At 32.7% G+C, this 14,733-nt stretch overlaps 1 long non-coding RNA gene and 1 pseudogene across 1 annotated transcript; both read left to right on the top strand.

The window, feature by feature from the left end:
• The first annotated feature begins 1,655 nt into the window (after positions 1 to 1,655).
• Positions 1,656 to 2,810, top strand: LOC147390517 (phospholipase A1-IIdelta pseudogene; annotated as a pseudogene).
• An 8,060-nt stretch (positions 2,811 to 10,870) lies between these two features.
• On the top strand, positions 10,871 to 13,806 carry LOC147390516 (uncharacterized). Its single transcript, XR_015182519.1, has 3 exons — positions 10,871 to 11,069; positions 12,728 to 12,795; positions 13,539 to 13,806. It is a non-coding gene; the product is annotated as an uncharacterized LOC147390516 (long non-coding RNA).
• The last annotated feature ends 927 nt before the right edge of the window (positions 13,807 to 14,733 follow it).

Raw genomic sequence — 14,733 nt, 5'->3', positions numbered from 1 at the left:
AATAATTCTAAGAGAAAATTACTTAAAAGACCTTAGTAGAGGGACTTCTTTTTCAATAGTCTATAAGTTTTGGATGGTATCTTAATAGTCCATCTAATAAAGACTCGTGTTGGAGTAACATTGTTGGGGACCTCATAGGGGACATTACTGTCGTGGATGTGTGTCAGAACCATAAATGCTTGTCATTGAGATACGAGTGAGAAGCATCTCGATGCAAGTGAGAATCATCTATGGTTCAGTGCACAACAATGTCCCCCACAATGTCAATTTAAATGTTACTTCAGCATTTTTCTTTAGTAAATTTTTATTTTCTTAATAGTCTTGAAGCACATATTACATTATAATGTTTTTGAAATACCCAAACTACCATTTTTTCATCTTCTTCCCATAATATGATTTTTCAACACCAATTGTGATCATTTTGGACGACATTTGGTCGTGAATGATAAATAAACAATGATATACTCTTAATTTTGAGCTAGAAATTTTAAGGTTTCAATTGATATAATGAAGTATGATTTCAATTGGTAGAAGAAGAAGACGCATTTTAAATCGGTCCACAGGGGCAAAGTCAGGGTTTTACCCATGTGTGGGGGCAACCAAGAGTAGAAATTTTTTTTGTAAGAACAATTAAGGGTGAAAAAAATATTTGTGGGAACGATTAAAAATGGGAAAAAAAATATGTGGACAATTTTGATAGATTTTTTTTATCTATCATTAAAATCTATCACAATATCTCACTATACATAGACTTTGAAAATTCTTGTAAGGGAAAATGCCCCAATCCCCCCCCCCCCCAATATTTGCGGGAACGATTAAAAATGGGAAAAAAAAAATATGTGGACAATTTTGATAGATTTTTTTTATCTATCACAATATCTCACTATCCATAGACTTTGAAAATTCTTGTAAGGGAAAATGCCCAATCCTCCCCTCTCCCCCCCCCCCCCCCCCCCCCCCAATCCCCAGCTGTAAATCCACCTGTCATGGATATCTTTTCCTCTTTAAATCGGTATGTTTAGATGTGTGTATTGAGAATTTAAAATAAAAAAGGTAAAATAGTAAATGCCATTTACGTTTTAAGGTGGGTAAGTAAAGTACTTTTGGTGTGTGTGCAGCAAATAGACGCTCCCTTTTTCTAAAGCAAATAAGAGAAGCGAACCACACCACATTCACACATTCACACATTGTGGGGTCGTGCTTAAAAGGTTTGAATAAGACAAGCCAACTTCCATCATTAAATTCAACTAATGCACGTGATTTTCTGTACGAAGTTGACGTGGCAAGAGCATGTTTCATGTGTACTCAAGAAAAAGATTTACGTGTTTTATATGCACACGTTAAAGTGCAATAAATATACATTGTGAAAATTGCATTTGGAGGGTATTTTAGTAAAACAAAAAAATTTAAGGGGCATTTTCCTCGTTTTTAGATAGAAGGTAGTCGAAATAAGAATCCAGTATAGAGAACCATTGATTGTCCTCGATTGTATACTTTCACATCTTGAGAAAATATATATGATTTTGTGCACACTCTAATGCATGTGTCATTTCAAGTCGAGCATTTTTTCTTATAAATACGGACCTTAGTATGCTTGATTGAATCAATATCAATCTTTCACTTAACTTAGCCATTTTCATCTATATATCGTGGTTATGGAGATGAACAAAATTGAACCAACGTGGGAAGAATTGCTAGGGAGCAAAAATTGGGAAGGTTTGCTAGAACCTCTAAACCTAAAACTTCGGCAACTCATCCTTCAATGTGGTGACTTCTGCCAGGCAAACGGCGATCCATTCATTAGCGATGAAAACTCCAAATACTTTGGCAAATGCCGCCATTCCAAGAAATCAGTTTTGCATAAGGTTCATTTCCAATTAGCATCAGACTACTTCGTCGATACGTTCCTTTATGCTGTGGTCGTGAACGAAAATGGCGATTCCGAAGTCAATTGGTTTGGATTTATCGCTGTCACATCCGATGAAGTAAGTCGAGTCTCTGGGAGACGTGAAATATATGTCACATGGCGTGGTACTAGAACATCTCTTGAATGGAAAATGGCCTGCGAAACGGAGCTTGTTTCGATAAATGATATTTTGAACCCAGACGACATCGATAATGATACCTTGAAGGTCATGAAGGGTTGGTTCAGCATTTACACTTCCGATAACCCAAAACCGACTAGCACCATACCTAGCGCGAGAACCCAACTTCAAACAAAGATCAAAGAATTGGTGGAACGGTACAAAGACGATACTCTAAGCATAATATTTACGGGACACAGCCTCGGTGGAGCTCTATCGGTCCTGAGTGCATTTGATGTAGTCGAAAATGGGTTGTCGGATATCCCGGTAACGGCTTTTCTCTTTAATTGCCCGAAAGTCGGTAACGAGGCCTTCAAGGAGAAGGTCGAGTCATTCCCGAACCTCCGAATCTTGCACACAAAGAATAAGTATGACTTGGTACCAATGTACCCCTTCCCAAAGGAGTATGTTCCTATCGGTGTTGATCTCGTGATGGACGCTATTAAGTCACCATACCTCAAGCAGGACTTACTCGTCTTACTAAAGTTTCATGACCTTCAATTATTGCTACATATTGTTGCAGGTTGGAATGGAACGGATGGTGACTTTGACTTGAAGGTACAGAGGAGTGTTAGTCTGGTTAACAAGGAACAAGATTTGCTTAAAGATGAGTACATGATTCCTAAAATATGGGGGGTTGAGGAGAACAAAGGGATGGTGATTAATGAAGATGGAGAATGGATTGAGGCCGTATCTGAAGAGGACTACCCTGTCCCCAGCATTTGATTTTTATTGCGTGGTTTTATTTATATATGTATGAATAATTGGAAACTAGGAACTCCTAGTTTAGTTTGTTTCTTTTTCTTCCTTTATTTCTCTTTCCCTTGGTGGGAAGCTGTCTCACTTTATTTCTCTTTCCCTTGGTGGGAAGCTGTCTCACTTGTGTGTAAGTTGTCTTCCTTTGCAACCCTTTCCTTTTCATGAATAAATGCGTCTTTCACTAATTAAAATAAACAACATAAGGTCCCAAGTTTTCTTTTTTGGAAGGAAAAAATTCAAGTTTTGATAAGCCCATTGTCTTGGTAATTGAATCTTGATGGAAATCCATGTCATTGACTTTAGGAGACCATGACGATGTTATTGTTTGATGTTACTGGTCAGCAACGAGTCCCAATGTGAAAAAGGCCCATGTTCAACCCACCAAGGCATTGAAATTTTCATTGTCATATTTTTTTTCGATGGACCAAAAACATCAAATAAATGGACGATGGGAGAATTTCGACATCTCTAAGCCATCGAGTCTAAGGAACATCAAAATTTCAACGGGCCTTCTAAAATTTGTCGGTCTTGACCCATCGAATTTTCTAGTCAAATTTTCCAATTTTCGTGTAGTGAGTATTGGTCATCATGTAACACAATGCTCACCAATCGATCTCAAAGCTAAGTTTGCTTAGGGGGGGGCGGGACTAGGGCCCCCCTGTCCAAAAGACGGGGATTTGGGGGCAAAGGTCTCAAAAGAATATTCCTCAATAGTATTTTTGTAATTTCACTGGTATTATGTAAAATCCTAGTTAGATTTTTTCGAGAGGGTATATATTTCTATTATTGGTGATGAAAAGGTAAAAAATATGTAAGTGTGAATTTTTTCTTTATAGTGGAAGCAATACGATCCATGGGTGTACTTCAATCTCGAGTGAACCACGTAAAAATCTCTACATTTTGTGTGTCATTGCATCTTTTTTTTTTCTGATTCTATTTTTCTTAACAGATAAAATGTCTAACAAGAAAATAAATGTAACACTTAATTCACATTAGGGCTATCAACGAATGCTTGTCGGTTCGAATACCATAATATCCGAATCTGAATTCAAATTCGAATCCGAATTTGAATCCGACGGATGTTCTAAAATTCTATCCAAATTCGAATCTAATTATTCTATCAAATATTAGATAATATCCAATTAGAATTCAAATAATTTGTATATTAAAAAAAAAAACACACAAATTTTCTTTATCCGAGTGATTTTTCATTATTAAAAAAAACCTATTATATATTATACTATGTATATGATAAATAAATCAAATAAAATAATATTTATTATATTACTTATATAAAACATAAATCAAATAAAATAATATATATTATATATTATTTTAAATCGGATATCATCGAATTTGAAATATTAACATTTGAATCCGTATCTAATAAGGATTCGAATACATAAAACTATCCGAATTCGAATACATAAAACTAAAATTTTCTAATAATATCCTATTTTCAAATTCGAATTCAAATCAAATTCGAATTTTGGACCATCCATTGACACCCCTAACTCACATGATCTGTTTATGTGTGTGACTAAGTCTAGTCACCAAGAAAAATCTGAGTTCTTCCCCCCACATGCGAAAGAGAATTGTAGATGAGGGAATAAAAATAAATCTACTTCAAGATTTTTACTAGTACTGGGAACTCTTAATTATGTTAACAAAAGATACTTTGAGGTCTCTGCCCAATATTATGATTTTTTTTTTTTAATAGAAAAAATAGAAAGTGGGGGGTGTACATTTAATCTCATTGATGGATAGTTCGAACTCGAAATTAAAATTGAATTTTGCTAATCGGAATCGAAAAAGAGTGTAAACCAAAATTTTGTAGTATGAGTATGAAGTAGAGGAATCAAACATATGAATCATTGAATGGTATGAAAACAAAGACCAATAGATCAACAATGGGGGCACTTGATAAGCTCGCAAAGGGTAGGTCAAATGTTTGAAACCTTATGAAGCAATGAATTCCTTGGGGCCATCCACCACCCTCGATTCAACCAGTTGCACGTAGGATTTATGGAGGGGGCGGTGCTTGTGACTAGTCTAACTTGAAGAGTGAGGATACACACAATAAACAAACTAAATAAATAATAATGGTGGAGAAAAAAATTGAAACTATTCCCCCCCCCCCCCCCCCAACGTAGACAAATCCCCGGCTCCACCTTATATAGATAAAGAGCTCAATCCCCGAAGAATTGATAGGATACATACACCTTAGGACAAAACCTGAATCTTGTAACTATTATTTTTGAGATTTTAAGATCTAGAAAAAAAAAAGCTTGACTTATAGGGGGGAGGTGAGAAGAAAAATCCTTAAATAGAATCTATAGGATCTTGAATTCTGCCCACTAGCTAGAGTGGAGAAAGTCTTGAGGTTGTCACAATGGGGGAGATGGTAATGATCACTTCCCTCGGCATAATAGTAAAAGGATCTCATCATCGTCAGGGGACATAGACAATCTACTGGAATCACGCAAAATTTTGTATTGTGTTGTATCTTTATTTTTTCATTCTAGTTATCATTTTTATTTCTCGCATAGGATTTTCTTTATCCTCAATAATGTTATGTGGAAAAAGTAAGTATTATTTTAGGTGGGTGTATAATTTTTATTATAGATAAGTTCGACTTGAACCCATGACCTCAAAATAGTTAAAACACGAAAATTTTAGATCTTTGAGTAAGGTTTTCAATCCCACAAATTATAGACACCGCATTTTGCATCCACCTGATTTAGCAATTTGTCACCTCGACTGCTGTGGATTCCTAATAATGAGTAAAAGGCATTGGAGAATTTAAAAGCTTGTGTGATGCATCTTGAGACTTTTCTCAGACTCTTTTTTCCTTTCGATCACGACGCCAATGAAATTCCTAGACATAGAAATTACGTCTAGGTATGCTTCACACAATACCTAGAAATTTGTAAAGTCAATAGACGCTTAGAGATCACGTTAAGCTAGGCAAATAAGACTACGGGACATAGAAATTGTCATTTTGAGGGCCAAGCCAAATTTTCCATCAAAATTAATAAAATTTGATAAAATGACAAATATACCCTTGACATTCAAAACACAACTCGGCCTTGTTGCTCTTTAGGAATACCCTCAAAACACATGAAATGATAACTCAGGACGAAATCAAACATTCCAAAAATTTTGCAAATTGCCCTTCGTGGGGTCTGCTCCCACATTCCACATTGAAAAACTTGAAACCAATATTTTGACAAAAACTTAAATCACCAAAAAAAAAAAGAACAATCTTGAGATACCTTGAAACCCCAAAAAACATACCCCCAATTCAAAGACTATTCTGCAGCGGCAAAGCAATAATTTCTTTCAACACAATCCCACTTACGCTTGCAAAAATTGAAACAAAAGAAAATAATTAAAAAATAAATATTAATATTTAAACATAATAGGTGAACATTAAAATTTAATAAAAATCTTAAACCACTTTGAAATTCAAAAATCCTAAACAAACTGAAATATTAAACGACTGGACAAATTAAAATTTTAAACCAAGCAAAAAAATCTGAAAAAGAACAAACAAGTAAATGTTTCAAAAGATTAAAACCAAAAAAAATAATAATAATAATAATAACTAACATTCAAGAAATTTTAAAAAACAAATAAATAAAAGATTTTAACAAACAAATAATAAAAATCTGGATTAATTAAAATTACTATAAAAAAATATTAAAAATCACAATTAATAAAAACTAATTCATGGGACCCATGATTTTAATTATAAAAATTATATGTGGGTGCCATCGAAATTTGAAACGATTGAGAAACTTGGACTGACCGTGTTGGGCATGGAAGTGGTCGCACGAGCAATTTTTTAAGAAAAGAAAATCAACGAAGTCAAATAAGATGAAAAAATAATGGAAGCTTTCTCAATGTTGAACATTCTCAGATTCTGATGGGTCCCACCAATATGCTCTAATAAATGAAAGAAATCAAAGTGCACACAAAAAGAAGGAAAAAAAAATTATAGGGCTCGTCCTATAGCAATTTCATATTGGCCCACCCATTGACAACAAGACAAAGTGGAAATAATGTGTTGGGTAATTCCTAAAAACAATTTTATCAATAGAGTGGCACCTGCGTGGGAATGCTCAATCGACAACTTGACGTGATACCTTCGAAAATTGTAGATCTGTGCTCCTCATAATACATGATTCCCTCGAGATACACTTATTTATGAGGAAGTGTAGTTATTTATTCCGTAAAATGCAGATCTACAGTTCCCAAACTTATCACGTTAGGATAGTCAACTGAGTTTGCCTCGTGTGGTAATCAAATTATCATGAATCTTATCAATAAAATTTATAAAATGATGAGCTTGCAAAAGATCCAGGGAGAACTTTTTTTTATTATAGAGAAACTCCCCTCCATACCCACACGTCTCTCTCTCTCAACTCTCATTCTCGTCTGTACCTTTAGACCACTCTTCCCATCATTTTAATATCAATATTCTAATATCTATATCTTTTGATGGATCCATTCTCATTGGGAGATTAATGAAAATTGAAATTAATTCCATGGCTTTGAGTAAAATCAAACAGTCCTTATAATTAGTTTGGTCAAAAATTGCATTTTGTTTATTATAAAAGATGGAAACTGTACAAAAGGCTTAGCCTTTAATTTACAACTCTAACATAGGGAAGTTCAAGCCTATCTACAAAGAAAACAATCAACAGATAATGAGATCAATTTTCCTAGTAACTTTTAAAAAATCTGATTAAACATTTCATGTAGTTTCAATATAAATATTATTATGACAAACAAAAATTTATAACAAAAAACTACTAAACATTTATATCCCACATTATTTATCGATAGGCACATATGAAACATATAATCATACAATATACATAATTTTTATTTATTACGTAGGTATAAATTCCCCCTAATACAATATGATTCCTTCTTTTGTATTTATACGTCTTTCTTAATTTTTTACATAAAGTAATTATACAAATAAAAATTACATGACTACTAAAGATGGCCAAGCTACCCTAATAAAATCTTAGTGTCTCTTCCATCCGAAGGATTTTTTATTTAAATAAATTAAATAAAAAAAAGCAACAAAAATATTAAAACAACACAATATTCAAAAAATAAGAAAAACTAACAGGATAATTTTTATTTTTATTTTTTTTTTATATTTTTGAAAAATATAACAATTTCAAAGCTTTCTAATGATATAGGGATCATCTCGAATAGAGTACCAACTTTGGTGAATTGTACAAGTAAGCATTGTCGTGCTACCTCGCAAAACAAAAACCAACAAAAAAGTTGTGAATTGCAAGACTGCTTCTCTATTGAAAAGTATTTTATAATATTTATCTTGTAAAGAGAACTTCTCAGTCTTTCTAATGACATATGGATCATCGTAAATGGATATGTAGTAACAAGTCCTCGATAGATTTTACAATTAACCCAACAAATTTGTTTTGACTAACTAGAAACATAAATTCTTCAAAAAAGATATGGGGTTTTCTTAATTCGATTTATTTAAAGTAAAACAAAATAAATAATTAAAGTCATTAAATATTGAAATAAAAATATTAAAATAAATAAAATAAACCTTACAATTATAAATATGGACTAGTGGCATCCGAACAAGATAAAAAATAAATTTTCATGGACTTTAAATCGAAATTGACTTGAGAAAAACTAGAAATAATGATTATCCACATATAATGAAATTTAAACCAAGTCAATTAATCAAGAAAAAAAAAACCATAAACCCTAGAAATTTGTGTGATCGATTTGATATAACTCGATTAATCCAAGTTGATTCTTGAATAAAAGAAAACATTACCTATTTTTTCTCTTCTCCAATCAAATTTGCTACAGTAAAGTTTAAATCGTTGAAAAAAAAATCATAGTTCTTCTCTCCCCTAAAATAAAGTTCTGATTCTAACGAAAGTAAAATACTCCAAAAAGAAAAAAAGATTTTGAAAACCCCCTTTTTTTTAAATAATTTGCAACTAATTGAATTGAAATAGACTTTTTCTTAAAGCAAAATATCATCTTTTCTTTTGTTGATTCATACGAAAGACCTTTTTTTTTCTTCTCAAATTGTAAGCCATAGATTTTTTATCCAAGGGTTAAGTTAGAATTCTCCTTAAAAATCTCGCACACACTCTGTACATGCAAACTCCTGCCACCACTACTTAATTGTAAAACAAAATCCTAAAAATACACTTGATTTTTACAATAAAGTAAACTCTTATGGGCCTTGATTCAGTCCAACACTAAATTTTTAAATTTATCAACAACAAAAAAAAATGTTTATTATTATTATTATTATTATTAGTTGGGATTTCACAAAACTTCCTCCATTCTTGTATCAAATGGCATCTTTAACTGTCAAGAATTCTCATCCAGAAAGGCTTTGACTTGTGCATCCGCATGGCTCTCAAAGAAATGGATTATTCTATTCCGAAATTGGGAAATTAGAGGCCCATCTTCAAGCCAAGGGTCATTCAGCATGAGAGTATAAGCACCATAATGCAATAAATTAACATTTTGACATAGCATCTCTTTTCTGACCATGTTAATTCCCCTCCAAGACCATGAAACATTTTGTGGAATTTCAACATTCCAAATGTCTTCACCATATATTTTCCTCAACCACTTAGCCCATAGGGTCTGTTTTCGACAATAGTATGAAAGAGTTTCATCATACTCTGTTACAATCTCGTTATCTTCGAATCCAAGTCCCACAATGTGAAAAAAGCTCATATTCGACATTGACGGACCATGGCATCAAATTTTTCATTATCAAGATTTTTTTTTTTCTTTTGACGGATTGAAACCATCAAATTAATGGAGGGTGGGAGAAATTCGACAGCCCTAAGCCGTCAAATTTTGATTTCTAAACCCGCCGAATTCTTTCACATAGTGTCGTCCCCCCCCCCCCCCCCCAATCAAGAGGAGATGCGCATTTTTTTCCAATTAAACCAATGGATTTATCTATCAAGAGAAATACCCAAAACTCGTCCTATATATTGATTAAAACTGAAAACTTCACCACCGAAGAAACACATTTCATAATATTCCAATTTATCCAACAATCCGGGCATACCTATTTGGAAAAGAATTGACTTCAGCAACGACCAACTAACACAATCAAAATGCTTCTAAATGTCTATCCTAGAACATAAGCATTAGGAAAGAATTTTTTTAGATGAAGTTTTCTAACCATTTCATGTGCCAAGAGAATGTTATCCTGGATTTCTTACTTTTCACAAAGTTCGATTGAAAGGGACCAACGATAAAAAGTCAACAAATAGAGAATTTGAATTTATACAAGAAATTGCAAAGAGAGATATGCCTGAAACTTTCAAGACGTCTAGCATTCGAATCTTTTGCATTCACCCATTGTACAAGTTTTCCATTTCAAAAAATTCGAGAATGGCCTTACACAAATCAACCCTTTTTATATCGCAATAAGAGGTGAAAATTTTCATGCCAAATCCATCAGGCCCCAAGGCCTCTTCTTTTAAGAGGCAAAAATCACTTCTTTAATCTCTCCCCTAGTAATAGGGCTAAGAGGATGACACATCTACTAATTACATTCCAATGTAATTGGGTCCTTTTATTAATGAATGGAGGTCCAATTAAAAAACCCACGTTAGTTATAAGAAAAAAGTTAATTAATTTTTTAAAATTGATTATATTATAACAAAATAAGGCTAGATCATACATAGCAGTGTATATCATGAAAGACCATACAATAACTGTTTAAAAAAAGAAGTAAAAAGTTGAGAATAGAGAATAAAGTATGGAAGTGATATTTCTCTACAAAAAATAAAATAAATTCTTCTCTATATTGATTGTTTGCACTACGTGAAAATCCCAAGTTTTAGTGAAAAAGATTGTTGGGCCGGGCCCGTCGAATTTTAATACCCAAATTCCGCGGCCCATGGACGACAAATTTCATATCCACAGACCACATACCACATCTGCAATTGCCACTTCGTCTCTCACTCACTCACTCACTCACTCACTCTGTGTGTGTGTCTCTCTCTCTCCCTCTCTCTGTATCCCTATCCCTCCGTCTCCCTCGATCTCGTCTCTCCCTCTATTTGATCTATCGATCTTTCTTTATCTAATCGCTCAATCTCTAAACTCTCGTAGTGATCTCTCGGTCTTTCAACATTGGAAACGATGGAGTGAAGAAGAAGTTCTCTATTATTTTTGAAGGTGAGTCTCTCTTTCTCCTTTCTTTTAGATTGGTAGATCCATAACTCTGTTCAGGTTGTTGAAGATGAGATCTAGGATTTTTGATTCCACAAAACATATTAATTTTGGTTTTCTATTTCCCAAATGTGTTAATTTTGCACGAAACAAAACCTAAGAACAAAAAAAAATTTGATGTATTTACCGAAGAGTTGTTCTCAGATTCTTCAAGTTGAAAGGTAATTTTGTTATTCGGTTTCTTTTTTTTCCACCGATTAGGAATTCATATCACTTTAATTTGATTTACAAAAGTGAGATACATGAACATCGACACTATTTCTTCTCCTGTCTATCTGTTTCAGAGTTTTTTGAAATCTGCAAGATTTTTTGATCGTATGTTGGTGTTCTTAATCTCTAAAAGAGTTCGATTCAATTGCTTCGTTATCATGTTTTAGGATTTTATTAAATCTTATAAGCTTTGGAGATCAGGTAAGTTGTTTCAAAAAATATTTAGAATTTGAGATTTTGTTTCGATACTCGATCTAAATATTTTGGTGATCTGTCGATAATTCTGGATTGGATGTTGTAGGTTTGTTCGATTCCTTATTTAATTTTCATATATTTTTTTCGTTGATGATCATGAGATTCATTGTTTTAACATTACTCTCAGATTTGTTTACTTTCTAGAAATTAATTGCATTTCTCTAACTAATATTTTAGATAAAATAGATCATTTATATGATGTTTTACGTATTTTAGATTTTTATTATATGTTTTTTGTTTGCTATTTGTGTGCTAGTATTCTGTTGAAGTGAATTGGAGGCATTATCTATTCTGATATGGTTTTGTATGTAGCTGTTAAATGGTTCCCAACTTACACAAACAGTTCCTCTATTTATACAGTCTTAAAAAATAAAATAACAAATAAACACTTTTTTCTTTGATGTGGGATTTGAGACATAATATAATTTGGTGATTCATAAATGTAGAAATATGGGATTTGATGCTAATATCTTGATGTTATGATTTTTCATTTTTTCAATAGTGCCTTATTTTGAACAATAGATTTGTTGATGAGTAAACTTTTTTGGGCATCATAACAGGTATAATTATGTTTGAGAAGATGTTATAATGAAAACATAGAATAAGTTAAAATAAATGTCTTATGTATAATTAGATATATACCTTTTTCATAATTTTTTATCTTTTATGTCTTTTTTTTTTTTTTTCATTTTCTTCATTTTTTCTGAAGTTTTTCCTTGCCGTTTTAAACCCGTACTCCGACTTTGAGACTATGACCATGTACATATCATTGTAAGCCAGCCACTGTCACTTATTCCATTTCCCTTTCCCTTTCCTTCCACTCTAGCCATGGTTCCTTTTTACCATTCTAACATTTGTATAGAGCAACAAAAAATAAAATACTTAAGAGTGCAAATGGCATAAAGTAAATAAACTATCGAAAACTTAAAAACATAGTATATAAGGCAACATTTACCAAAGCTCAAAACAACCCAAACAAGAAAATGAAAAAAAGAAAGATGGTGTTGTTTCATTTCTGGTGTATGATGGGCTCTTTGAAGAAATGCATAGGCTTTTGCTGCTTGCCAACTATTTGATTTCAATTGTTTCGACTCTGTATTGTTGTGTTGCTGGTTTTTAATTTTAGACTGCTGCTTCAGACTCTGGTAGTTCTTCTGGCAGCGAATCAAATGGTATTAAAGCTTCATCTCCTGTGAATAGAATAAAGGTATTTCTAATTAGATTCACATAATTGTTTTTTTTTTACTAATTGCCTACTCCCACTCCTGGTAGAGTAATATTATATGACTACCTTCCTTACTATGCTCAACTATGAGTATATATGACTACCTTCCTTAGGTGTAGTATCCCATTTCATCTTACATGACTCAGAGTGGCCAAAATTCTACAAGTACTAATAAGTGACAGAGTAATATACCCATAGTTTAGGTAATGAATTTATGAACAGTGAAGCAAATTCGCTGATGTATCAAAAGAGTAACAAAAGATGTTAGTGGTACAGGTGATTGCTTGGCAATTGCAATTACCTCTATTATGTCTTTGAGAATTCATGTAATCAATGAGCAGTGTGCTGCATACTTAAAAGACACACCATAATTCTCAAGCTAACCATGGGATTTCCATTGTAATTCTACCTATAAGCTTTAAAGGGTAGGAGGTCAGAAATAATATCTGCAGTTGCTCCCCCCTAGTTTCTATAGGAAAACATTGCATTAGATGCAGTAATACCAAGAGAGAATTCATAAACATAAAAAAGAGAGACCATTATGAAAAAGTTACATAACCCATAGAAGGTACGCCTTGAAAGGAGTGTTCCACTATAATGTTGTCATGGGGCACACTTGAATATGGAGGGCAAATATTAGTTACACTTGAATATTTATGTCTTTTAGAGAAGACAGATTCTATGCCTCTTATTGAATCGGAAGTTTTGGTATCGGATTTTCTCAGGCCATGAAGGAGAGGATTGGTAATCTTGCCCAAAGCCTATGACGTTATCTAATGCAGCCGACGAAAGTTAGCTTCAATTTTGTATTCTAGTTGGATCACTTATATTGTGATCTTGTAATTGTAAACTCATCAATTTAATCCATGGTTTTAACTAACAAAATAGAGATTCAAAACCTGTAATCTTTGTTATTGTGTTAGTTTATTTCCTGAATAATTATGGGCCTACACAATTTTTTATTTTTATTTTACTTTTGATTTTTATGATCGATATGGATGCCCATCATATTCTTGTTCTATGATTTTTCTTTTGTTTTTTATTTTTCTGATTTTTTTTTATATTATTTCGTTCATTGTAATTGGTGAATTAGAGGAACGTGCTATTGTTTGTTAAACCTCCAAATTCGACGGTCATACTCTATGGATTTTTTTTTTGTTTTTTGTAAGTTCATTCTCCAATAATTTGATAGTCCAGGGCCGTCAAAAAAAAAATTCTACAAGAGAATATTTGACAGGCTAAGACCGTCAAATATGGACCTTTTTGACATAGTGTTGATTTGAAGCTACACAAAGCATTTATTTGAAAAGCAAAAGTAAACATCTACTAAGATAGGTAACTCTTATCCTATAATAATTCAATCCTAATCAAATTCAACTTCTTTGGAGAATCCTAATAAAACTTTTCTTTCTAAATAAAACAATTAATCCTAATAAAATTCTAACTCTAAACTAGAATCCTAATTAGCAATGAACTCCTAACATGTATGCATGTGAAAAAAATTAATAAATAAAAAGTTGAATGCATAACTTGCCCGGACTCTTATAGAGAAGGAGTGTTGGGATTTTTAGCGAGCGTACTTGTTAAACGCTCCCTATATATATATATATATATAAAAGGTGTGGATCATGGGATATAAGTAAAAACAATGTAATACGAATTGTTTTTAAGGGGAGATGCACATTTTTTTTCTACTTAACCAAATGGATTTATCTATCAAGAAAAATACCCAAAACTCAATCTATTGATTAAAATTGAAAACTTGGCCCAAAAAACACATTCCATAATCTAATTTATCCAACAATCCGAGCAATCTAATTGGAAAAGGATTGACTTCAGGAACTACTTGCTAACATTTTAAGAGAATTGGATTGTGTACACAATCAAAGGCTTTCCGAATGTCTGTCTTAACAAATAAGA

This window comes from Akebia trifoliata, chromosome 11 (assembly GCF_017979445.1).
Source record: "Akebia trifoliata isolate Shusen 1 chromosome 11, ASM1797944v1, whole genome shotgun sequence".
In the NCBI taxonomy this organism is placed as follows: Eukaryota; Viridiplantae; Streptophyta; class Magnoliopsida; order Ranunculales; family Lardizabalaceae; genus Akebia; species Akebia trifoliata.
The sequence above is the reverse complement of the archived record's forward strand: the minus strand, read 5'-3'. Positions and strand labels throughout refer to the sequence as shown.